Consider the following 25,195-nt stretch of genomic DNA (forward strand, 5'->3'; position numbering starts at 1 on the left):
GACAATGATGCAGATCTGATTCCTGGGCAAAAATAAGGGAAGGGAGGAGAGAAAGAATAAAAAGGGTTGGATTGGCAGAATTTTAGATACAGCAGAGGCCTTAGAAAATTTGGGGAGGCCAATAGGAGAGATGCATTTTCATGGACACCACAAAATACATGCACACAATATATATATATATATTTTAAAAAACATATTTATTCCCCCCAGTGAATTATTAATGGATATCTTATAACATCTCAATTTTTAGTTACTATCATAGACATCACATTATTAGGATACCCAATTTTTAGGATTATTTTTTCACTTATGTATTAAAATTTCCATGTATTATTATCTCCTATATCAGAAGATATACCGACACAAGTAATTTGCCCATTGGGTGTATTGTTGGAAACCATTACCTAGTCTTTGTGAATGATTTTTAGCATCCGGAAAAGAAAAGCTACAGGTTATCTTTTAATTTTCTTCTCAAAGGTTTGTCTTCTTTTATAAATAGAAAATGTTTAAGGTATATAGGAATCCTTTTTTTTAATACTCCGTAACTTTGGAAAGCTAAATTATACTACTTTTGCAAAAATCAAGACTGCTGACTGTTTCTTGCTTAATGAAATTAAAATAATGATTATAGGCAAAGACAATATTACAGAACTGAATATAATTGCAAATATATATGCACTAAACCATGGGATGCACACTTTGGCCACAGCCAAAACATAGTTAGATTTCTCAGAAATACCTCCTAGTGTTTAAGAGAAATAGCACTATATCACAGTGGTACAAAAATGTATATAAAAGTCAATGGTGTGACTTTTTTTGAGAAATATGGCTGATAACAAATTACATGCTGTTTGCTCTGGTAGTATTAATGAAACTTGAATGCCTTTAGACAAGTCATAAAAAATGTTTTTTCATACCTTAAACAATGACAAAACAATAACATGTGTATCTTTTTCCACTTGGTGGTCACTTGATTTCCTAATTCTGTTATTCATGTTAGTACAGAGAGGAATATAAAGAAGAACACCTAGATTGGTGGAAGTGGGTATTAAGCACAATAGTGAATTTGGCCAATACCTTATAAGTCTCTTGATATAAATTTTTTCAAACTTTAAGAACCTAACTATTGATTCTCCATATACATACAGTTTTATTGGTAAAATGAAACATAAGCATAACTAAAAATCCATTATGTTTATCTCTGAAAAATGTTATGAGAATCTTATGTACACATTAATGCTGTAGTTTCATGTACCATGGGGAACATTCACATTAAATCTGCACTTCTACAATGTCTCTGACTTACTTTTCAATTATTCATCTTTTTTGTTACCCCAAAATTCAGAAAAAGCAGAACTATAGTATTAAAAATAAATCCTTTCTAAATTGTTGATTTCTAAATGTCATCTAATATATATGTTTCCTATATGGTGGAGATTCTGTTGTGCTTCTAGCCATCAGTATTTTACAACTTCATGATTGAGGAATGAAAATTAGCGCTAGTTTTTAGAGTACTACATTTAATCTCAATTAAAACAATTTTAAGGGAAATTATTTCTCAATTATAGTCAGTGGAACAACTAGAAGAAGCCTAATAGAGCTCATCACTTTGAAGGGCACTGGAATTTATGTGTAAGAAAAAAATAATACCTCTAATTTTTTAATAATTTGGAGTAATATTTTAATGCATTTATCCAATAAGGATTCACTGAGTTTTACAGACAAAATACTTTTCACCTAATAAGTGCTAGGTGAAAAATAGAGACATTTCCCTGCTTTTGCAAAAGTTGTATTCCAGTATTCTTATATTCATCAAAAAACTTACTTTCTAATACTCATATCCCTCAAACAGTCCACTATAGAATAGATTATTTGATTGCAACTGGAAAGAATGTAGGGAGGAAAAGTACAAGGTGTCAGGAGAGCCTGTAATCTGGGTACTAGGCCTAGAGTTGGGCCTGGGGAGGTGTCTTGAAAGAGTGATGTGGAGGAGAAATCTGGAGAATGAGGAGACAGCATCAAGGAATACAGTGGAGGAAGAGTGTTCCAATCAGAAGGAATAGAACATGGGAATATCCTGAAATAGGGAGGAACATATGCTTCAGGAAATAAGAGAGCAATGTGACTGGGGCTCTGAAAGCAAGCACTAGTGACCTGGGAAGTGGGACAGAAGAAAAGGGTAGGAGGTCTCTAAATGTGTCGCCCTCTAACCCATAAGAGGTAACTTAAGGTAGATTTTGTTTTATGTGGGGAACTTATTAAACTTTAGGTCACTGTTTGATACCAGGTATAATAGTAAATTATATGATATTAATATGCTTGTGATATTCTTGATTAAGTCACAGAGATTTTTCTTTTTAGCAAAAGACAAATTGTTGCCACATGCGTTTAAAAAAAATTCTTAATGAGCAGTTATATAAAGATCATATCATTTGTATAGATCACTGATTAGGAAATGAGTTACCATCAGTTGGTGGATGACACATCAGAAATTTAGAACTTTCTCCCATCTTTCCAAGTTCCTAAATTATATTACAATGAAAAGTTTTCTTTGTAAAGTGCTAAAGGTATTTCTCAATGGAAGCAATACAATGAACTTTTTGGCAGCTCTCCTAGGAAAAAATCTGTCTAGCATTTTTGGAAATGAGTAGGGAAAAAATATAAATAATCTAAAATAAACTCACATTAGAGACTTATATGTAATAGTACACAGTGTGTATTGGGAATTACATTTTTTCCATAATACCTTTAGGAAAGGTTTTATGGCTCTGTAAGAATGGGAAATCACACTCCCATGAGAAATTTGGTATTAACATCAATTCTACAAGGAAAAATCTTAAATAGTCTTACATATCAGTTTGGATCTATTTTATTTATTTATTTATTTATTTATTTATTTATTTATTTATTTATTTAAATTTTAATTCCAGTGTAGTTAACATATGTGTTATATTAGTTTCAGGTGTAAAATACAGTAATTCAACGATTCCATATATCACCCAGTGCTCATCAGGATACATGTACTCTTAATCCCCTTCACCGATTTTACCCATCCCCCCACACACTCTGTAACCATCAGTTCTCTGTAGTTAAGAGTCTATTTCTTGGTTTGTCTCCACCTCCCCCCACCTTTGCTTTTTTGTTTTGTTTCTTAAATTCCACATATAAATGAAATCATATGATATTTGTCTTTCTTTGACTGGCTTATTTCACTTAGTACTATGGCCTGTAGATCCATTCATCTTATTGCAAATGGCGATTTCATTCTTTTTTTCATTCTCTTTTTATGGCTGAATAATATTCCATTATATATATATGTATATATATCTCACTACCACATGTTCATTATTCATCTAGTGATGGACATTTGAGTTGCCTCCATATCTTGACTATTGTAAATAGTGCTGCAGTAAGCATAGGGTTGCACTTATCATTTTGAATTCAGGTTTTCTTATATTATGGGTAAATACCCAGTAGTGCATTTACTAAATCATAGGGTAGTTCTATTTTTAATTTCTTTTTAAAGATTTTATTTATTTATTTATATGAGAGAGAGAGAGCACATGAGAGGGGGGAGGGCTAGAGGGAGGAGCAGACTCCCTGCTGAGCAGGGAGCCCGATGTGGGACTCGATCCAGGGACTCCAGGATCATGACCTGAGCCGAAAGCAGTCGCTTAACCAACTGAGCCACCCAGGCGCCCCTGTTTTTAATTTTTTGAAGAGCCTCCATACTGTCTTCCACACTGACTGCACCAGTTTGTATTCCCACTAACAGTGTACGGTGGTTCTTATTTCTCCACATCATTACCAACTTTTGTTGTTTCTTATGTTTTTTGGAATCTATTTTAAAAGTAAAATCTTGTGAGAGACTAGTAGAGTTTGATCATTAAGAGGTCTTCTCTTCTTTCCACTAAATTTTAAACGTGTAATATATGTGTCTACTGAATACATTAGATAGTGTAGAGGTTGCAACTCGGAGAAAAAAGTCAGAGAACTCAAAGTCACTTGCATTAATGAAAAAGAAAAGGTATGTGTGAGGTGTGGCTCTAAAAGAAAGGATCTGGGGTAGCTGGGTGGCTCAGTCGGTTAAGGATCCAACTTGATTTTGGCTCAGGTCATGATCTCAGGGTCCTGGATTGAGCCCCACATTGGGCTATCCCCCTAGTGGGGAGTCAGCTTGAGGATTCTCTCCCTCTCCCTCTGCTTCCCCCAGCCAATAATTAAATAAATCTTTAAAAAAATAAAACAAAGGATCAAATATGTGTGTCACTTCTGGGATCTATGTCATGTATTAACAGTTATACTTTATGTGTGGAATAATGAACAATATGTAAATTACAGCAATATGTAAAGTACTATACATTAATAGGAAATACAAGTTTATTTCTCACTACCTCTTTGATGGCTTGTTATGATAATCCCCTAACTAGTCATCCTGTTTCCTATATCTTCTCCTTTTTAACTAAATTCGACACATTGTTGTTTTAAATCACAGATACGTTAAGCAAGATTTGTGCCTAAAATCCTTCAATAGTTATCTTCTGCTTTATTTCTTAGGCATTAATATATCCGCCTGTCTTTAACCTGTCTTTCTAGCGTTATTTTCCGCACTCCCTGCAACCAACGTGAACCTCTTATTGTTGTCTGTATATATTCTATGTTTTACCTTCAGGCTTGTTCACATTATTCTCCCTGTTTTTATTTTCTCTTCCTCCTGTTTATCACCTCAATTTCTGACTATTCTTTAAAAACAAGTTCAAATGATTTGAACTCCATGAGCCTTTCCCTAATCCTGTCATCTCTTCATTAAAGAATTCTCTGTGATACATTAACTATGCTTTTTTTATAGCGCTTGTCACATTTGACATTGCATTATTTATGTCTATCTGCTAGATTATAAGGAACTTGAAGGCGGGGATTATATCTCAGTCATTTAGCTCTGTGCCTTGTATAGTAAATATACCTAGAATGAATAAATAAATATGTAAAGGGAAATATATTACCTTCAAATGCATCAAGAGAATGCAGGCTTCATCCACATACACAAATCAAGTTGAGTATTTAGCTGACTTGAAGAAGAACTGTCTTATTACAGAGAAAAGTTTAATTTAGTATTCATTTACTTATTCATTCATTTAAAATTTTTTTCCACAATAATTTATTGAGCATCAGCTTTTGGCTAGGAGTATCATACAGGTAGTTTGTAAATTCAAGATTGATGTGAATCTTTACCTGAGTTTCTCAAAAAACATGACATTTTCTTCTCAGAGAAGGTAAAAGAATTTGTATTGAGAGAATGTGAAATAAACTATATCCAAAATTTAATTGGGATGAGCCTGTGTTAATCGGTATATAGGAGTTTGTGTTGAACTCTTGCCCCCTCTCCCTTAAAGAAATTTATCTACTACACATTTTTATTGCTTTGAAATAAAAATAATATTTCTGTCTTTGTAACATTGTTTTTGCAAATAATTTCAATACCCAGAATAAATGAAGCTATTTTTCACTATGAGGTGATGACATAAAGGGAAATGATGAAATCAGGCATGAACTATGTGATTAGAAATAGCTGGAAGTACTTTCCTTTCAACATAACGGTATATTTCAACTATGCCAAAAAGTTCTCCTGGCTAAAAATGATCATATCTTTTCATTTTCACATGAGAGTGAAATGTTTGTATCTTTTAATTTTGTTCATTTTATTCCCAAAATAAAGTCTTAGGGAAGCAAAATTTTGCAAAATTATTAGTCTCAATGATATGCATGGTGATGACAGATGAATCAGTGAATCAGATGACCCAAGTTCTACTCCTGGGTCAGTCACTGAATTAAATCTGTGACCTTGGTCAATTCATCTAAATAGATTCTACCTCAAAGACCTTATCTGCAAATCTGGGGATTAGTCTTTAATGGTAATTTTTAAACTTCTCTGAGGAGTCACAGTGGTTCACAGTCTCTTTAGGAACTGCCTGGAAAGAAGGAGAGGCTTAGTGTACTAAGTACTACCATTTTTAGTACTTTTGTCTTCTGTTTTATTATGTAATAAAATCCCTTTTACAGTAGATTACCTAGATTGAATGATTTCTATGTTTCCTGCATCAATAATTTCAATTAATTTTTACTTCTCTATGGAGCATGGATAGTTTCAGGTAAATGTAATTATCATTTAGTTCATTTTATTCCCGTATCAAACCTGTATTGAGAAGTTTTCTACATGTCTGGGTCTGTACCTAGTGTTTTGGAAATTCAGAGACCACAGAGTTCAAAATCTACTGGAGAAGATAGTCATATAGATATCTAAGGAAAAAACCTATGTGATAGGTGTTATGACAGAAATGTGAATAAAATACCTTTGACGGGTATCAGCAGAAAGTATATGCTTCCTATGCTTCATGCCCCTGGCAGTTAAAGAACCATAATAGCAAACTGATGCAAGTTTGTTTTAATTCCAGTGATTTCAGCTTCTGTTTTGGAACTGAAGCACTTTTTATTTCAGGACCATTAATTTTAAAGTAGGTGCTTTATTTGAAGGAAGAAATATTATATTTGAAAACAATTTTTATTTTTTAAATCATTTATTCACATATAATTATATTACAATACGCCAAATTTTGACCTTTATGCAAAAAGAGTTAAAGCATATAAAAGTCCATAGGTTTTAAGAAGTATAGAGATCTTTACGACACAAGTATAAACATGGAAATTTTTATAATTGTTACAAATAATTTAGTATACATGTATGTCAAAGTCTAAGTGAAATATGCATTGTGACATGAGCACTCTTAAATGTATATTAGCATAACTTAATATATTGCCAAATGTTAATGTTTAAACCATCCCTAAACACTGCTTACAATTTACTTTTAGTATTTACTTAAACAACCTCAAAGTAAAAAGTACCACTGCATGAAAAAAGAAATATTAAAGTCTTATTATTTTGTTTAAAGAATTCTAGGTTTTGGTTGAATACCCATGTTAATTATTATATTGTCTTTTTCCCTTTCTATTCTTTTTTCTTTGAACATTAAGATTTGTCCTCCCCAAAATGTGAATATATACACCTTGCCTACCCTAGATTTTATTCTGTGTTGACTGAAATATATATTCGTTTGTGATGGTTAATTTTATGTGTCAATGTAGATAGGTCATGATACTCAGATATTTAGTCAAACATTATTATAGCTGTTTCTGTGAAAGCAGTTTTTAGATGAGGTTAACACTTAAATCAGTAAACGTTGAATAAAGCAAATTATCCTTCATATTGTGGGTGGGCCCCATCCAATCAGTTGAAGGACTTCATAGGGAAAAAATGATCTTCAGTGAAGTAGAGGGAATTCTGCCAGTTATCACCTTTGGACTCAGATTGCAACTCTTGCATTGGTTTTCATCTTTCTGGCCTATCTAGCATATTTTGGACTTGCTAAGTTTCTAAAATTGAGTGAGCCAATTCCTTAAAGTCAGTCAATCAATCAGTCTCTCTCTCCATATCTGGTGTGTGTGTGTGTGTGTGTGTGTGTGTGTGTGTGTGTGTATTACTTACTATATGTATATATCTCTTGTCGGTTCTTTTTCTCTGAGGAGCCCTGAATGCTTTAAGGCCTAGAAGGTACTGACCATATTATAGTAGTTTGAACAAAAATTTTGGCCTAAGGCAGAAAATAACTCCATTTATATGTAATGTGATATAGTGATGTAGTTATTGAAAAGGTAAATATGGTATGGTCAAGATAATAGAGTGAACAGATATTCTTCCAGAGGCAAGACAGGCCTGGATATTGTACAAAAGTTCCCGACCTGTATGATAGGTGACAAAATTTGAAAACTACTAACATATCCATCTGGAATGGAGAAAAATTAACTTCAGTAATATTTAACAGTTACAATTGTTATTTATGATCATTATTAGGTTCTTAAGTTTAGTTCCAAATCATTTTACAAATATTGTGACTGTTTTTCCTTTCTTTTGTCTTGTTTTGACTTCTAGTGGAAATACAATTATCATAGGCCTTTGAAAGTCTAGAATTAGCAGGGCTTAAGTGAAATTTGAAACTCTTTGAATCTGAAATATATCTCCTGAAAGTTTTTCTAGAACTAGTAAAATTGTACACTAACCTCGTTATTTTGTTATTTTTTTAAAAAGATTTTATTTATTAGAGAGAGAGAGAGGAGAGAGAGGTAGTGAGAGAGAGCATGAGCAGGGGCAGAGGAGAGGGAGAACCAGGCTCCCCATGATCAGGGAGCCCAACATGGGGCTCGATCCCAGGACCCCGAGATCATGACCTGAGCCAAAGGCAGATGCTCAACTGACTGAGCCACCCAAGATGCCCCTATTTTGTTCTTTTTAAAAATATATGATATTAAAAAAAAGGAGAGAGAATAATCTAGGAAAAAAGTACACATCAGGCAGCCAATTTTTTTTATCAACAGTTTATTATATTGGATCTCCTTAAAAAAGAATATTACATTAAGAAACTTTTGAACCTCAATATACACACCTCCCTGATCCATTTTCCTCCTTTATTCCTCATACCTATTTTACCATATATGTATTTATCATAAATATTTATCTATTATTTTACATTTGAAAATTTTATATGTGTGATAGAGCCTACTTGATATTTATATAACTTACTTTTTTCAGTTATATTTTTTGATGTTTGCCATCATTGTGTACATAAGTTTGGTTTATGCACTTTCACTGAAATAGAACATTTACTTTTTTACTTTTCAAAGATACAAGTATTTTACTATCTTGTGGATGTATGTTTTATTCATTTGTAATTTGTTCTAATATAATTTACACAGTTTTACTGAATATTCTTTGTGCATATCTTTGTAAAAATAATATTTTAGTGAGTGTTCTTTACATATCTCATTCAATAGTGAGATTTTAAAGTGCTCATCAGTTTTCAAGCTTGTGAAAAATGTTTGAGTCCTTTAAAATATTTTCTTAATATTTTAGTAAAATTATATGATGCAAGTCTTGAAACCTACACTAGTTTTCCCAGAAAATTACATGTATTTACACATTGAAGCATTAGAGCTGCTTTCTTCTACCTTATAGATATGGAGGTAAAAGTAGAGTTTGAGCATGTGGAACTTCCTACAGAACTCAGCCAAGGAGTATACTATGTTAAATATCCATCATGTTAGTTTACGTGTTTTATAATGTAATAAAGCAGATGTTTTAAAGTAAAACATTTAATCAGGTGTATTTGTCATCTTTTCTAGCCAAAATCTCCAAGAAATGTAAAATGAAGAATGATCATATTTACCCTCCATATGTCTTTTTCCTAAGAAGTCAAATACTCTTCCAGTATAGAAGGCCATAAAACCTAAAATTACACTTTTATTTCCTTCCTTATCTCTGACATACACTTTCTACAGGAAGCTTTTGAAGTTATTTTCTTTTTCATATTGATAAATTTAAAATTTAAATCCAATTATATCAAACCCCAACTAAGTCTTAGTCTCTTCTCTAGGTGCTTTACATATGTATCTGATTATATCTAGTGTTTAATCCCAAGGAAGTTTTGAATGATTGTGTGTGGTGGCTTTTATTTTTTTAAATTTAAATTCAATTAGTTAACATATAGTACATCATTAATTTTTGGTGTACTGTTCAGTGATTCGTTAGTTGCGTGTAGCACCCAGTTTTCATCACATCACGTGCCCTCCTTAATGCCTATCACCCTGTTACCTCATACACCCACATCCCCTCTAGCAACCCTCATTTTGTTTCCTGGAGTCAAGAGTCTCTCATGGTATATCTCCCTCTTTGGTTTCTTCCCATTCAGTTTTTCCTCCCTTCCCCTGTGATTCTATGTGCTATTTCTTATATTCCACTTATGAGTGAAACCATATGATAATTGTCTTTCTCTGATCGACTTATTTCACTTAATATAATACCCATCAGTTCTATGTAAATGGTAGGTATTCATCCTTTCTGATGGCTGAGTAATATTCCATTGTATATAGGAACCATATCTTCTTTATCCATTCATCTGTTGAAGGACATCTTGGCTCCTTCCGTGGTTTGACTCTTGTGGACATTGCTGCTATGAACATTGCTGCTATTGTGGACATTGCTGCTATGAACAGTACAGGTGCCTCTTCTTTTCACTACATCTGTATCTTTGGGGTAAGTACCCAGTAGTGCAATTGCTGGGTCATAGTGTAGCTCTATTTTTAACTTCTTGAGGAACCTCCATACTCTTTTCCAGAGTGGCTGTACCAGCTTGCATTCCCACCAACAGTGTAGGAGGGTTCCCCTTTCTCCACATTCTTGCCAATATTTGTTGTTCCCTATCTTGTTATTTCAGCCATTCTAACTGGTGTAAGGTGGTATCTCATTGTGGTTTTGATTTGTATTTCCTTGATGACAAGTGATGTGGAGCATTTTTTCATGTGTCTCTTGGCCATTTGTATGTCTTCTTTGGAGAACTGTCTGTTCATGTCTTCTGCCCATTTCTTGACCAGATTATTTGTTTTTTGGGCGTTGAGTTTGATAAGTTCTTTATAGATTTTGGATACTAGCCCTTTATCTGATATGTCATTTGCAAATATCTTCTCCCATTCCATAGGTTTGTTTTATTTTATTTTGAATGTTGTTTAAATTTTGCTTATGGTCACCTGTATAGATTGGGTATTTAATTTTCATTTCATATTTTTAATACGTTAAAGCAGATTTGACACAGTGATTATTTTCCAAAGGGAGCACACTCTCATGCTAAATTAGCAGGGAGTTTGTAGGTATTATTCCCAAGGAAAAGGTTCATCAGCCTAGAAGTGTGTAATTCAACTCTTTGTGTTTTTTTTAACCATACCACTGAGATTTTGTGTTGTACCTTCTGTAGCTGAAAGTTTTGCATAAGGTGGTAATCTCTGTACAGATTAAATGCCCTATTATTTGGGGCATTACAAAATATAGAAATGATTTATGTATTCAAGTACTAATAAGCATTACTCCAGAACATAGTACTTTACTTTATGAACACATAATTCCTTTAGGGCTCCTGGCCAGGGGTTTGAAAATACAAAGCAAACGAATTTTTGTTTTCCCTCTTTGAAGGTCAATAAACAGCAGTTTATAATTACAACTTACAATACTCACATCACTAAATTAAAAGTGTATTATGGTTGATTTTGAACACTGCAGTTGTCTACCCATCACAATCTGGCAAGGAGAAAGCTTTAACTTTAATTGTACTACTATACTCAAGCAGGATTCTTGACCATTCCTATCACAGTGTTTGCTATTCGGGATAGATATAGTGGGAGAAAGTCAACCTTGTTTCACTCTGTCATTGTTTAAAAATATCATAAATTAAAAAGGGTCTTTGTGTGGCTGTTGATTTTTTTCTAACAACCTTTAGCTGGAAGCAAATATATATTTTTGCTTAAGAATAAAATTAAGGTTTTCAGTTTGTGCTGAAGGTCACCATTCAACACCAAAATATTTTTGTTGTTATTTTCTGAAAACTCAAGAAAGAGAATTGGTTAAGGATAGGGAAATGGCTTGCTACTTAGGGAGATGATATTCTGTAGTTGTTAATTTAAGGTCTTCCCTGACCAAGATATATTCCTAAAATAGTTATTTTCTTATACTTTGAGTTAAGTAATTAAATTATCTTGCTTAAAAAAAAGTAAAATATGTGAATACTTCTTTATAGAACACTCTAAAGTCATTCTTCATGTATCACTGAGGGTCTCACAGACCAAAGATGAAGCCAGTGAGACCTGTTGTGCAGATACATATGGCTACGCAAGTGTATTGTGATGTCTGACAAAGCTCTCATTTCTCTTGAGACCCATAAAGATCAGAATAAATAGATGCACCTTTATTATAAGGGATATAATTTTCTCTGGTTCAAATTTGGACAGATTTAAATCTCAATTTTTATGTAAATCCATATTTATATAAGAGATAGAAATAAATTTATACCATCATAAAATAAATCATACAATATTGTTTATAAAAATAACTGTTTATAATATTTCTATTAATTTTTCAAGGCTCTTATTAAATGACCTTGATTGCATATGCCTTTACTGTGAAAATCAATGATTCTAAAATGTAGCAACTAGTTACTGTAAAGTTCTCGTTTAAAACTGGTAGTGTTTCATTTCCTAATTCTGTTTTCAGAATTCAAGGTCAGAAACTATTGTCAATCTAGATGTTGTAAATTATTCTCTCAAACCGAGGTTTTTGCCCTCATCCACTTAGAATTTTCTTTCAAGATCCTTGCTTGTAAAATCATTTGTATTTTTTCTATGCCATTAAATTGTAAACTTACTCTTCCTGTAGAAACCCTCACTTGGGGTATTGATGTATACTTAAGTACACAGATCCATCTCACTGAGTTTACGTACACAGAATAAATTTTACCATCACAGAGTTTTGTCTGAAACTTTTGAACCACAGTATTTATGAAAATAATTTAACTTAATTAGGTATTATTTTTAATCATTCATATATATATCTTTTGGAAAATAAAGCAAAAAAAAAGTCTGGGGGTGCCTGGGTGGCTGTCGTTAAGCGTCTGCCTTCAGCTCAGGTCATGATTCCAGGGTCCTGGGATCAAGCCCCGCATCGGGCTCCCTGCTCAGTGGGAAGCCTGCTTCTCCCTCTCCCCCTCCCCCTGCTTATGTTCCCTCTCTGTCTCTCTCTCTGTCAAATAAGTAAATAATATCTTTAAAAAAAAAAGTCTGTGGTAAGTTTAACAACAGTGAGTCTTAACTCTAAGATCAACAGAAATTAAGGGACTTGGACAAATCTGTCTTCAAGCCTGAGTTATCAAATCCAGTTCACTGAAATTGTCAACAGTGATTTACAAAAATGAGCTGAAGGTCACTCTTCATTTATTCACTTCTATATTGATTTTTCTTCTTCTTATACTTGTTCTCACACAGCTTCTTTTTGTTTAAAGAACTTTATATTAAAAAGTCAGGAATACTAGGACTTAAGCCTCCTATTGTTAATTTTAAGAGGAATTTAACTCTTTCTTGTCTGTCTTCCTTCCATAATGAGAAGTGGGATACTAGATGTTAGATTCATTGAGGTCTGATGATTCTACTGGTCCCAGTCTCCATCTTAAGAGTCTTACCTTACCACCTATATTTGTTTCTTTCTTTTCTTTTCCTTTTTTTTTTTAACCCAGTTGCTACTTTCTTCAGCTTCTCTTCCATTTAAATGCTGCTTCCCTTGCCCCACCCCCACCATTTATATGATGTCACTTTCAGTGACCATTCCCCACCCCATTCTCGAACATTCATAAAATATCCTTTCCTAAATTGTGGAGCATATGCTCTTCCTCTCACCTCCATCATTCCTTGCTATTCTATCATATAGTCTATAATCTGTCTATAATGAAGAAATTAAGAATTAGGGCTGTTGTAGCAAGAACCAAAGGAATGAGAAAGAGTGGAAATAGCATAGCTCTGGTTGAAACTGCTTTAATTATGCCCTTTATGTTAGCAACAACTTACTCTCTTTATTCTAAGAGGGTTTTTACTACATTCTCTTCCCTATCCTAACCCCAGTTCAAACAGAGGCTCATCTCAGTTCAGTTAAGAGGAAGAAAGACTGTTCTCTTTAATGTTAGACATAAAGCTGTAGCCCCTCATACCAGAAAGGTTTTAGTACGTATATTAACTTGTTGTTCTATGTACTTTAGCACAGTCTAGATGAATTAAGACAATATATTTAACTATTTTCTTCTGATGACAAAACAATATAATGCCTACTAACACTGTCTCTGTGTATAAATTTTAAGAGTGTCAGAACACCTTAAAAAAAAAGGCAGTGTGTAAATCCAACGTATTATCTTCAGATCAGCTACCATTTGATAGTGTGTGTAGGCTCCAACGAATCAAAAATGAAAAAGACAAGTTCATTGATCTCAAGGAGCTTACAGTCTTATAGGGGAGCTAGAAATGTAAACACATAAATAGTAAAAAGGATTGATTTATTTAAAAATAGGAGCATATATAAAATAGAGCAATTGTATAGAAAAGTGCCTAATTCTCATAGGAAGCTAAAGCAAGTGCTTCAAAAAAGTAAACTCTCCTGGGCAGAATGTTGAGGGATAAGTAGGAATATTTGTCAAAAAAGGAGTGGAGAGGGAGGTGAAGGAAATTTGAGGCAGAGAGAACACATACAAATTCAAGAAGACATTATTAATTAATAACAATATTTTAATTCATTAAAGTGTGTTTTTTGAGATGGGATTACATATATGCCAAACAAGAAAATGCCATACTGCTGCCGTAAGGTATCATTTTACCAGATTGATTGATTTGTTTGCTCATTGTTATTATGGAAATAATTTTAAAAAATTATTTATATAGAGTTATAATTTACCAGCAGCAAATAAAAAACTGCTAGGGATGTGAATGATGGGGCATTTTTCTTTGGAGTTTCATCAAAATCTTACATTCCTCTAATTGGATCTTTCCTTTTAAAAGTATCTAATTAGATATTTGTTTGCAGTTCATAAAGCATCGTAATCTTGTTTGTTTGGAAATCTTGTTTGACATGTCCTTCTGTTTAGTCTTGGTATTAAATTAGGCACCAATAGAATAAATAATGAGATTGTGAGATGTTAATACCAAGATCAGTTCAGTTTTCTACCCATTTCCACTAATGTGAAAAGCATCTAACACATTTGCATAAATCTTGAGTTATAAATGGGGTAATAACCAAAATTACAAATTTTACTACTTTACCTCTCTTAGGCAATAGACAATATGGACAAAAGGAAGATCCTGTACAGGCAGAGGTTGACACCCTCACAAAATCCTTTTGTATTATTTTTATCACTTTTATTTTCATTGCTTTTCAGAATTTTTGTGTGGATTTACACTTATTTTTCTTTTTAAAAATGAGTCTTGCACTTTTTTATTTTTCAGATTCTTGCTTCTATTAATTTTTTTCTATATTTTGCTCCTTCCAAACCTCTTTTTTTATTAATTAATTTATTTATTTGTCAGAGAGAGAGAGAGAAAGCACAAGCAGGGGGAGTGGCAGACAGAGGGAGAGGGACAAGCAGGCTCCCTGCTGAGCAAGGAGCCTGATGTGGGCCTTAATCCCAGGACACTGGGATCATGACCTGAGCTGAAGGCAGATGCTTAACTGACTGAGCCATCCAGGTGTCCCCTGACCCTCTTTTTTATGTTAAGCTTATTTTTCTGTTAAACCAATTAGACTGTTTAACTTTTAAAAAGTATTCTACATTCTCTAAATTGTTAATATCTATGAAACTAGGCTTAAACTGTCCCCCGATTTTTTTTATCTTGTATAACTGATTTTTTAGAAGCCCTCTAAGAGCTTAGTATGTCTTGGAAATGGGTGATGTAATATAATCATATAAAGCTGCATGAATGATGAGAAATGTAAACTTAACTATGAGTATATGAAAATTTGACCCAAAGAAGAACTAGATTATCAGTAATATATGTAGATCATAGAGATTGTAATGAACCCAGGCTATGTCAGCTTTTATCTAAACTAAGAAGGATAAGTTAATTCATCCACCCAATACAAACTAAAATATAGTTATATACTATAAGCATTGTTACCATGTTCTGGAGCTAGATACAAAAATGTTGTTATTTAATATTTATTGTTTATTATATAGCAGTTATCATTTAAAGGCTTTCATCATTGGGTAATATAAGTTTTCAATGACCACCTTGAATAGTTATAATTTGCTCAAGTTTTGAGGTCAGAACATTAAAATTTAGAGAAATGAAATGACTCTACTGAAGTCATTCAGCTAGTAGTTAAAGAACTTGGACTGGATCCTAGTTCTATCAAAGCCCATGTCCACTACCTAATGTACTTTAGAAGCTCCACTTACCCAAAATATTTGGTTATATATTTACCAATTGGGAGAATTCCTAACCAAAGAGACTTATTCCTTTGAAAATATTTTCTTTAGTTTCCAGTTATTTTGCATTCTATTTCCAAAAACAGTTGTAAGAGAATGAAAGGCTTGTTTTGTGTCATAGCATCCACTTCCAGTATTGGGTCAACCCAATGAGAAGGGTGTTGGACAAATTGATACTGGGTCAGGAGAAGAGTTACAGGAAAAAGGCACAAGCAAACAGAAAAACCAAATAAAAGAAATGAAAACCAAAACCACAACAAAAATACAAAATCTTAGAGAGTAACTCCAAATCCATCAGCTTTGAGGTCCCCTTAATTTTTACTTTTTTGAAGGCATGATTAAAAATAAGAGTTAATGAGAGATGTTTGGTGGTAATAAAGCAAACCTAAGAAGGCTTAGCCATAGAGAAGAGTTCATTGCTTTCTGAATTATTTTCACAATAATAAGGGCTAAAATTACTTTAATAAGAATAAAATTTGAAAATGCAGTTATATTAATAAATTAAGGAGACACTGGTTTCATTATAGTCTAGGAGATAACATTATATATACACAAAATATTTAGTTCCTAATATATTCCAAACTTACTGAAAGCAGAGATAATGTCATAGATATATTAAAATTTTGCTTAGAAGGCTTTTATAAACACAAGTACCAAATATTTTAACCCAAATAAGGTTATTGGCATTTCTAAAGGCTCTAGGTATCCTAAGTTATAATTGGATGTGGACCTTGAGTTTAGGAGACAATTTTCTCTGAATACTAAATTTCTCTCTTCTTTGTCAGCTTAAAAATGAAAACTTCCAAATAAAACTTCCAAGAAGATAGGGAGAGGGAGGCAAATATTTTTCACTTTAACTTTAACCTCCAGTAGAAAAATAACTCCTCAAAAGTGGCCCAAGAGTAATTCAATATTTTGACTTAAAAAATAATACCATTTGGTTTTAAAAAATAATACCAATAATTAGGCTTTAAAGTAATGCAACCTTTATTCGTTTTTGAATAAGAGAGATACAAATTTATTTCAGTATTGTCAAAGGAAGCCCTCATCCCTCTTTAATAGGGATTATTATTTATGCAGTCTTTCTAGGTATTAAGAATTGGCTGGAATTCCTAGAGGTTTGCCACAGCCTAACCACGGAATAAAGTCTTATCCCAAACTGAAATGTATTAGAAAGAGAAAAAGGGTCTTTAAGCCAAAATTGGCTAAGATAGTTCAGAATTACATCTGTATTCTGAAACTGCTAGTGACTCATAGGTGAGGAGAATTTACACTTATTGTGCGTTAGGTGTGACTCATAGCATATAGACATTATCTCTAAAGCATCAAACAAGAATGATCGATAAGATTTTTCAAATTTTACAGATTTAAAATAGTGATCTGAAACAGACCTTTCAGATTATGTAAATCAGTGGTATTCACTGCTTCACTGGAATACTGTTCAATTTTGAGAAACATATACTTCAATTTTGTTAATTAATACTCTCCACGTACAGTATTCCTAGAACATCTTTTAAGTAGATGTGTAGTATATTGTTGCATTGGGCACAAATCCTGGCAGTAAATAGCAAAATGTAATGGTAAGGTCAAGCCAGTTTCAAGGAAAGAAAACATATTTCCTGGAACATATGAGAACTTTACCATTTGTGTATATAACAGAACAGTATAAGGGCAAAATGACACAGTAGAAAGGCAAGGAGATGGAATGTTCAGTGTAGGTTGTTTAAAAATTACTGTGTGGTATTGGAATAAGGAAGGATTGTGCTTTAATTATTGTTGATCTACAAAGAATTTTGCTGGTGATTCTTTAATTCCTTCAATTGCCCAGTCCTAAAAGCTAATACCCCAAAATGTTCCATAAATCCAGACAAGGCTGAGGACCAATGATCTTGTACAGCCCTTTCACTTTATAGGTGAGTAAACTCAAGGCTTGAATGGTTCAGTGATTTAACCATATTCAGTGAGCCAGTCATTACAAAACCAGAACTAGAACAGAGATCTCCTATATTTTTACTTGCTCTGCTTTCTTCCATGCCATGCTGCATAATATGAAGATAGTTGTAACATTTCTGGTTTTTTTTTTTTTTTAGGTGTCAAGTGGATTTTTTTTTTAACTCTAACTGGTAAGATTTTTGCAACAGTCATAGATGACCAACAGAATCAATCAAAATAATTTACATGTGCATTTTAACAGTGTATCATGTATACATGACATACAGTAAACTGTACATATTTAAATTGTACAATTTGTACATTTGTTGTGTATATGAACCATAATAACCATCAAGATAATGATTATTTCCCCCACATCAATTCTCATTTGCTTCTTTGTAGTTCCTCCCTCCCATATTTCCTGTTTGCAAACTCCAGCCCCAGGCAAATGTTATCTTGTCACTACATTAGTTTGCATTTTCTAGACTTCTATATATGGAATCATACACTATATATTCCATTTTGGTCTTCTTTAACTCAGCCATAATATTATGGCATCTATATTTCAGGGTTTATCAGTAGTTCATTGTTTTTTTTTTATTGCCATCATATGAATATACATTGATTTTTTTTTTAACTATTCATAAATTGCTGGGCATTTGGATTGTTTCTAGTTTTTAATTATTAGAAATTAAGCCTCTATGACCATTATTATTCAAGTCTTTGTATGGATATATGCTTTTATAAATTTTGAGTAAAGACTTAGAAGTGGAACATCTGGTTCATATATAATAAATACATGTTTAACTTTTAAAAACTGCCAATTTGTTTTCCAAAATAGTTACACCATTTTACTCACTCACTGGTAGTATATGAGAGTTCCAAATGTTCTACATCTTCAGCAATGCTTTATGTGTCATTAAAAAACTATTTTAGACATTGAAACATGTGCATAGTAGTATCCCATTGTGGTTTTAATTTGCATTTCTCTAATGACTAATGATGTTGATCAGTTTGGCTCTTTGACCTGTTCAACCTTGTATCTAGAAACCTTGCAAAACCTTTTTAGTTCTAGTGGCTTTTATGTAGATTCTGTTGGATTTTCTTCATAGATGATAATCATATCATCTACTGGTAAATCAAATTTTATTTCTTCAATTTTGGATGACATTTTTTCTGGTTTATTGGATCAGCTAATATCTTAGGACAATGTTGAGTGGAAGTGATGAGAGTGAACATTCTTGACATGTTCCTGATCTTAACAGTCATCACCATTAAATATAATATTAGCTGTAGATTTTTCATACATGGTGTTTTCAGGTTCAGGCATTTTCCTTTTATTTCTAAGTTCCTCAGAATTTTAACCTAGAATTGGTCTGTCATGGTAAAGGTTCTGTATTAACTTGATAGGAATGTGTGTTGTGCTATTGTTTGATGTGCTCTATAATTATCAATGGTGTCAGTTTGGGTAATAGTGAGTTCAAGTCTTTTACATCTTGTTTGAATTCCTGTGTATATGTTCTATCAATTATTGTGAGAGAGGTGTTGGGATTTCTTTCTGTAATTGTAGAATTGTCTTCTTCTCTTTGAAGTCCAGTCTGGTTTTGCTGTATGTGTTTTTGCAGATCTGTTGTTAAACATTTACAATTTTTTATTCTCCTGCATTGCCCCCTTCTATCACTGTGAGATGATCTTTATATCTGGTAATAATAATTTGTTCAGAAAAGGTAACATTCTTTGTTCAGAAATTTACTTTGCCTGATACTAATATAGTCAATCCAGTTTTGCTTTGATTAGCACAAGCACAGTATCTTGTTTTCCATTCTCTTATTATAACATATTTGTATTTTTGTGTTTAAAGTGTATGTCTTATAGGCAGCATATAGTTGGATGTTGCTTTTTAAAACTCTTAATCTAGGGCGCTTGGGTGGCTCTGTTGGTAAAGCATCTGCCTTCAGCTCATGGTCCTGGGATCCAGCCTGGCATCAGGCTCCTTGCTCAGCAGGAAGCCTGCTTCTCCCTCTGCCTGCAGCTCCCTTTGCTTGCAGCTCCCCCTGCTTGTGAACTCTCTCTCTGACAAATAAATAAAATCTTTAAAAAAAAATAAAAAATAAAAATCTTAATCCAATCTAAATGTTTGTCTTTTAATTTGGTTAAGATCATTTGTATTTAAAGTAGTTTTGATATGATTGAATTTAAACCTACCATCCTGCTATTTCTTTTCTGTTTGTCTTTGTTCTCTTGTTTTGCTTCCTTTTGGATTAACTGAGCATTTGTTTTGATTCTTTGTTGCCTTTTGGTTGACTTATTTATTGACTTTGTTGTATTATTTTATTTTATTTTATTATTTTTTTTTATTTATTTGAGAGAGAGAGAATGAGAGACAGAGAGCACGAGAGGGAAGAGGGTCAGAGGGAGAAGCAGACTCCCCGCAGAGCAGGGAGCCTGATGCGGGACTCGATCCCGGGACTCCAGGATCATGACCTGAGCCGAAGGCAGTCGCTTAACCAACTGAGCTACCCAGGCGCCCTTGTTGTATTATTTTAGAGGTTGCTTTAGGATTTAATAGTATTCATATTTAACTTATCAGAGTCAACCTTCAAGTGATATTACAGCACTTTAAAATAGTCTAGAAATCTGATATCATTATTCCCCCATTTCTTTTTTCATGGCCTACGTGTTATTGTTGCTATACATTTTACTTCTGGATATGTTATAACCCCACACTACATCATTATTTTTCTTTTTAAATAGTCGATTGTGTTATAAAGACCTTTAATATGAAATATATGTTATATTTATCCACATATTTTTCATTCCTAAGGCTCTTCATTCACTTGTGCCAGTCCATACTTATATTTGGATCATTCTCTTTATACCTGGAGGTCTGCCTGGTGATTAATTTTTAAATCTTTTGTATGTAATGTCCTGATTTTACTTTTGTTTTTGAATGTTATTTTTACTGGGTAAAAAAAAAATCATTAGTTGACAGTTTCTTTTTCAGTACTTTAAAAATGTTGATCCATTGTCTTCTGGCTTGCATTGTTTCTGATGATAAATCAGCTTGTTCTTTATCTTTGTTCCTCTGTATATAATGTTTATCATTCTTCCCTCTGTTTTTGAGATGTTCTCCTTTTCCTTGGTTTTTAGCAATTTGATTATGATGTGCCTTGGTCTGATTCTTTGCATATCTCTTGAACTTGAGGTTTGTTAAGTTTTTTGAATCCATGGGTTTATAGTTTTCATCAAATTTGGGAAAAAATGAACCATTATATTTTTCTGCTCCTGTCTTCTTTTCTTATTTTGAAATTATTTTAATTTAGAAATATGAAACGTCTTGAGAGAAAACAAAGAAAGAAAAACACAAAACATATAGGCAAATTTTTACTCCATGAACTTCTCCAAAACTCACTTGTTCACTAATTCCCAAGATGAAAAACTTCTAAAAAATATTCAGCCACCAACAATGATGTTATTAATAGGGATATAGATCAACTTAACAAAAAAAGCCAGTGAATCCCATTATAGCACATCCTATTGCTGTTGCTATGGCAGTCTTCTGAAATTCTTTTATATCAGGTTTAGTACTTCTATTAACCAGCTGAATTCAGCCCTTCACAACCTGCCACCTTGGCTCAATGAAATAAATTACCTGATCCATGATTCCTGCCCACACAACACCTCAAATGCCAGGGACAGGTGGCACTGCTCCTCCCTTCTTTGTGGATTCCAACTACACAAGTATAGATTTCTTGGTTTTCCCATGAGTTACTAATGCTCTATTTTTTTGTTATTTTTTTCCTCTATGTATTTCATTTTTAGTAGTTTCTAATGCCACTTTTTTCAAGTTTACTCTTCTTTTACAAACTCTTCTAAGTAGTTAATGCCCTATTAGGAGGTTTTCCATTTTAGTGTTGAGATAGCCAATAGCCTCAGCCTTAAGTAAACCTTAGTAAATGGTATGTCTACAACTTTCATGTGTTTCTCTCTCCAGTTTTATAGATAGTGTACTCACACACATAGACTATGCATACCCACTTTGTTGAGAGTTTTTTTCATAAATGGATGTTGAATTTTTTCAGAAGCTTTTTTGCATCTATTGAGAAGATTATACAATTATTTTCCTTCACTTTGTCAATGTGGTGTGTCATGTTGATTAATTTGTAGATGTTGAACCATCCTTGCATCCCTGGAATAAATCCCACTTAATCATAACGTGATTGTTTTAATGTGTTTTTTGATTTACTTTGCTTTTATTTTGTTGATGAGCTTTTAATCTATGTTAATCAGGGATAGTGACATGTAGTTTTCTTTTTTTTTGTATATTGTCCTTGTCTGGTTTTGGCATTGGGGTAATGCTGGCCTCAAAAATGTGTTTGGAAGCTTTTCCTCCTCTTTAGTTTTTTTGGAAGATTTTGAGAAAGATGGGTATTATATCTTCTTTGCCTGGTAGAATTCACCTGTGAAGCTATATCCTCCTGGACTTTTGTTTGTTGGGAAGTTTTTTATTACTGATTCACTCTCCTTACTAGTAATTGGTCTATCAGATTTTCTATTTCTTCATGATTCAGTCTTGGAAGATTGTAATCTTTTAGGAATTTATTGATTTCTTCTAGGTTGTCCAATTTCTTGGCATATAATTTTTCATAGTAGTTTTATGATCCTTTATATTTCTGTAGTGTCAGTTATAACTTCTCATTCATTTCTGATTTTATCTGGGCTCCTTCTCTTTGTTTTTCTTGGTGAGTCTAGCTAAAGCTTTGCCAATATTTTGTTAGTTTTATTGATCTTTGTAATTGTCTTTTTAGTCTCTATTTCATTTACTTCCACTCAGATTAAAATTGTATTCTTATAGAGATTTATATGTGTGTGTTATATAAAAAGATATATATATATACACACACACACATAATATCATGATCATTTTATCTAACTATTGCCACAACATATAGCCAAATGTAGATATTTAAAATTTGCTATTGTAAAATGATGGAATTTTAAAAACACATCAACAAAGTTCCTTTATTAATGAAAATTGTTTTTTAGTATCCAGTTTGTAAGGCTAATCAAGTTGATGTATAATTTGTGAGGGTTGGTGTCATCCAAAATATACTAAATGAAATGTGATCATTTTAAACTGTCTCAAATGGGTACGGGGGGACAGAATCTACAAATACAGAGATGGTTAAACTATTCAATTTGAGAAAGAGAGAGACAGAGACAGAGAAACAGAGAGAGATTGTGTTTTTGTTTAGTATTGTTAGATGTGTAAAGATGTACTTAAATCTTTTAAACGTGGAAGAATAGTTTTGTCATGAGGCAGCAACTCTGGACTGGAAAAATGCTAGAATTAAAAAAAAACTATAAATGCTGTACTTTGCTAATACAACACTTATTTTCTCATATGCAAGATAATTAAGGTCTCAGTGGTTAACCCATCCTAGTATCACTGAGGGAGTAGCAATCTGAATCTAATATCAAGTTACTTAGTTTAGAATAAATGGAGAGACACATCTTTGCAGTTTAAAGACACAGTTTCCAATGACCCAGTTTTTGGCATATTACTGTCATGGTTCACTCTAGGTTTCTAAATACTGTTTCTGTGCTTACTGAGCCAGAGACAGCATGCTCGATTGTGTCAGTTTATACTTGAATACCTTTAATATGTGAATTCATGCATTCTACTCACCATTTATCACTCTAAACCTCTAGGGCAGATGAATATAAACACACAAATGTAGTTTGGATTTTTGTTAAGTGTCATAAATACCCTGGGCTGTATTTCGGTTTTATTATAATTTATAATTTTAAGAAAAGATAAATACCTTAAATTTCATTTCTGGAAACAACTTATTATTTTGAAATAAAATTTGAATCCATTTAAAAATTTATGTAGATATATATCACAATATATATTGCAAATCACAAATATATATATATGTACACAAATACACATACATACATACATGCCATAAATTTGTTCTTGGCGTAAGAGTTACATCATTTAAAGAAAAATATTAGTCCTGAAAAATAGTACATGCTTAGGAAATAACTGTTGACTTAATGACTGCTTAAGTAAATGAAGAAACTACCTGTAAAATTTATCAAAATAACATTAAAAAATTGCATCTCATCCAATGTCACAGTTATGATATTGTTCTCTGTATTATTTCTGTTACAGTATCTTTGGTTTTTCTTTACTATTGAGCTTTTCATTTTTCAGTTCCTTTTTCCTCTGCTGTTTTCCCTCTTCTTTCCTGCCCAAACTAAATATATAGTTTAATTCTAAAATGTAAATTTGGAGTGTAGCACCATGAAAGCATTTTAGTCTATGTGGAAGTAGTCAATGTGGAAATTCCTTCAGATTTTCAGATTTTGCGTGTTTCCTTGATGGCCACTTGGAACAAGTTCTTTCAGGGTGTGAGTTGCCAAAGGGAAAGAATGGAAATAATTTTGATGAGCATGCTATGATCATACTTCTATGACATTCCTAAGCAGATGGCTTGCCTTGGACACATTTTTAATATATCTTTCTTAACCCTTTTTGTCACTTGTATAGTCTTCATCCTATCCTTGTAGACATTTTTCTCCTTCTTTTCCCCCACCACCAATTCATTGTTCCAAATTTGAACTCAATTTTCTGTCCACTTTTCCCTAATTGATAGAGTAATAGTGATAATTCTGGATGGGAGCATTCACAGGAGTGCTTCGTAAGGACAACATTCTAATTTTCAAGGCCCACTTGGGATATCTCAAAGACAAACCAAGATTTACCAACTTCTTTTGTTGAGCTGACTTATGTAAGAGTGCAGCTGCTTTTATGAGAATCATCACATTGTCAAACTGTAGTAAAAGAAGATAGATATCTCATGTGAACCAGTTGAAAATACAACAGAATCCAGATCTGTGGTTATTCATCAGTGTTTATTTAAGAAATGTGCTGATGTCAGAGGAAATGTAATGAAGGAAAATATTACACCTGTTGTGTGATTATGGTACTGGATTAATGGACTTCTTTGCAAGCTGGAGGAAGAATTTTATGATTGATAAGAAGTAAGGAAGTTATATAGGCCCATTTCTGAGCTAAAGTGAATTTAGTCTAAATCCAGGTGTAATTTTTAATTGAATTTGACCTTTCTAGTACCAATTGTGGTAATGTGGATGAAGAAATTCCTGAGTTATGTAAAGAAAGTTCTTTTTTTTTTTTAAAGATTTTATTTATTTATTTGAGAGAGAGAGAATGAGAGATAGCACGAGAGGGAAGAGGGTCAGAGGGAGAAGCAGACTCCCTGCAGAGCAGGGAGCCTGATGCGGGACTCAATCCCGGGACTCCGGGATCATGACCTGAGCCGAAGGCAGTCGCTTAACCAACT

The 25,195-nt window shown here is 32.9% G+C and overlaps 1 protein-coding gene and 1 pseudogene across 5 annotated transcripts in view; one reads left to right on the forward strand and one right to left on the reverse strand.

Moving 5' to 3' along the window:
* GRID2 (glutamate ionotropic receptor delta type subunit 2) overlaps nt 1-25,195 on the forward strand; it is a 1,431,476-nt gene that overhangs the window by 140,271 nt on the left and 1,266,010 nt on the right. The window lies entirely within an intron of this gene.
* Nucleotides 21,276-21,483, reverse strand: LOC113925242 (annotated as a pseudogene).

Source organism: Zalophus californianus, chromosome 2 (genome assembly GCF_009762305.2).
Source record: "Zalophus californianus isolate mZalCal1 chromosome 2, mZalCal1.pri.v2, whole genome shotgun sequence".
Lineage (NCBI taxonomy): Eukaryota > Metazoa > Chordata > Mammalia > Carnivora > Otariidae > Zalophus > Zalophus californianus.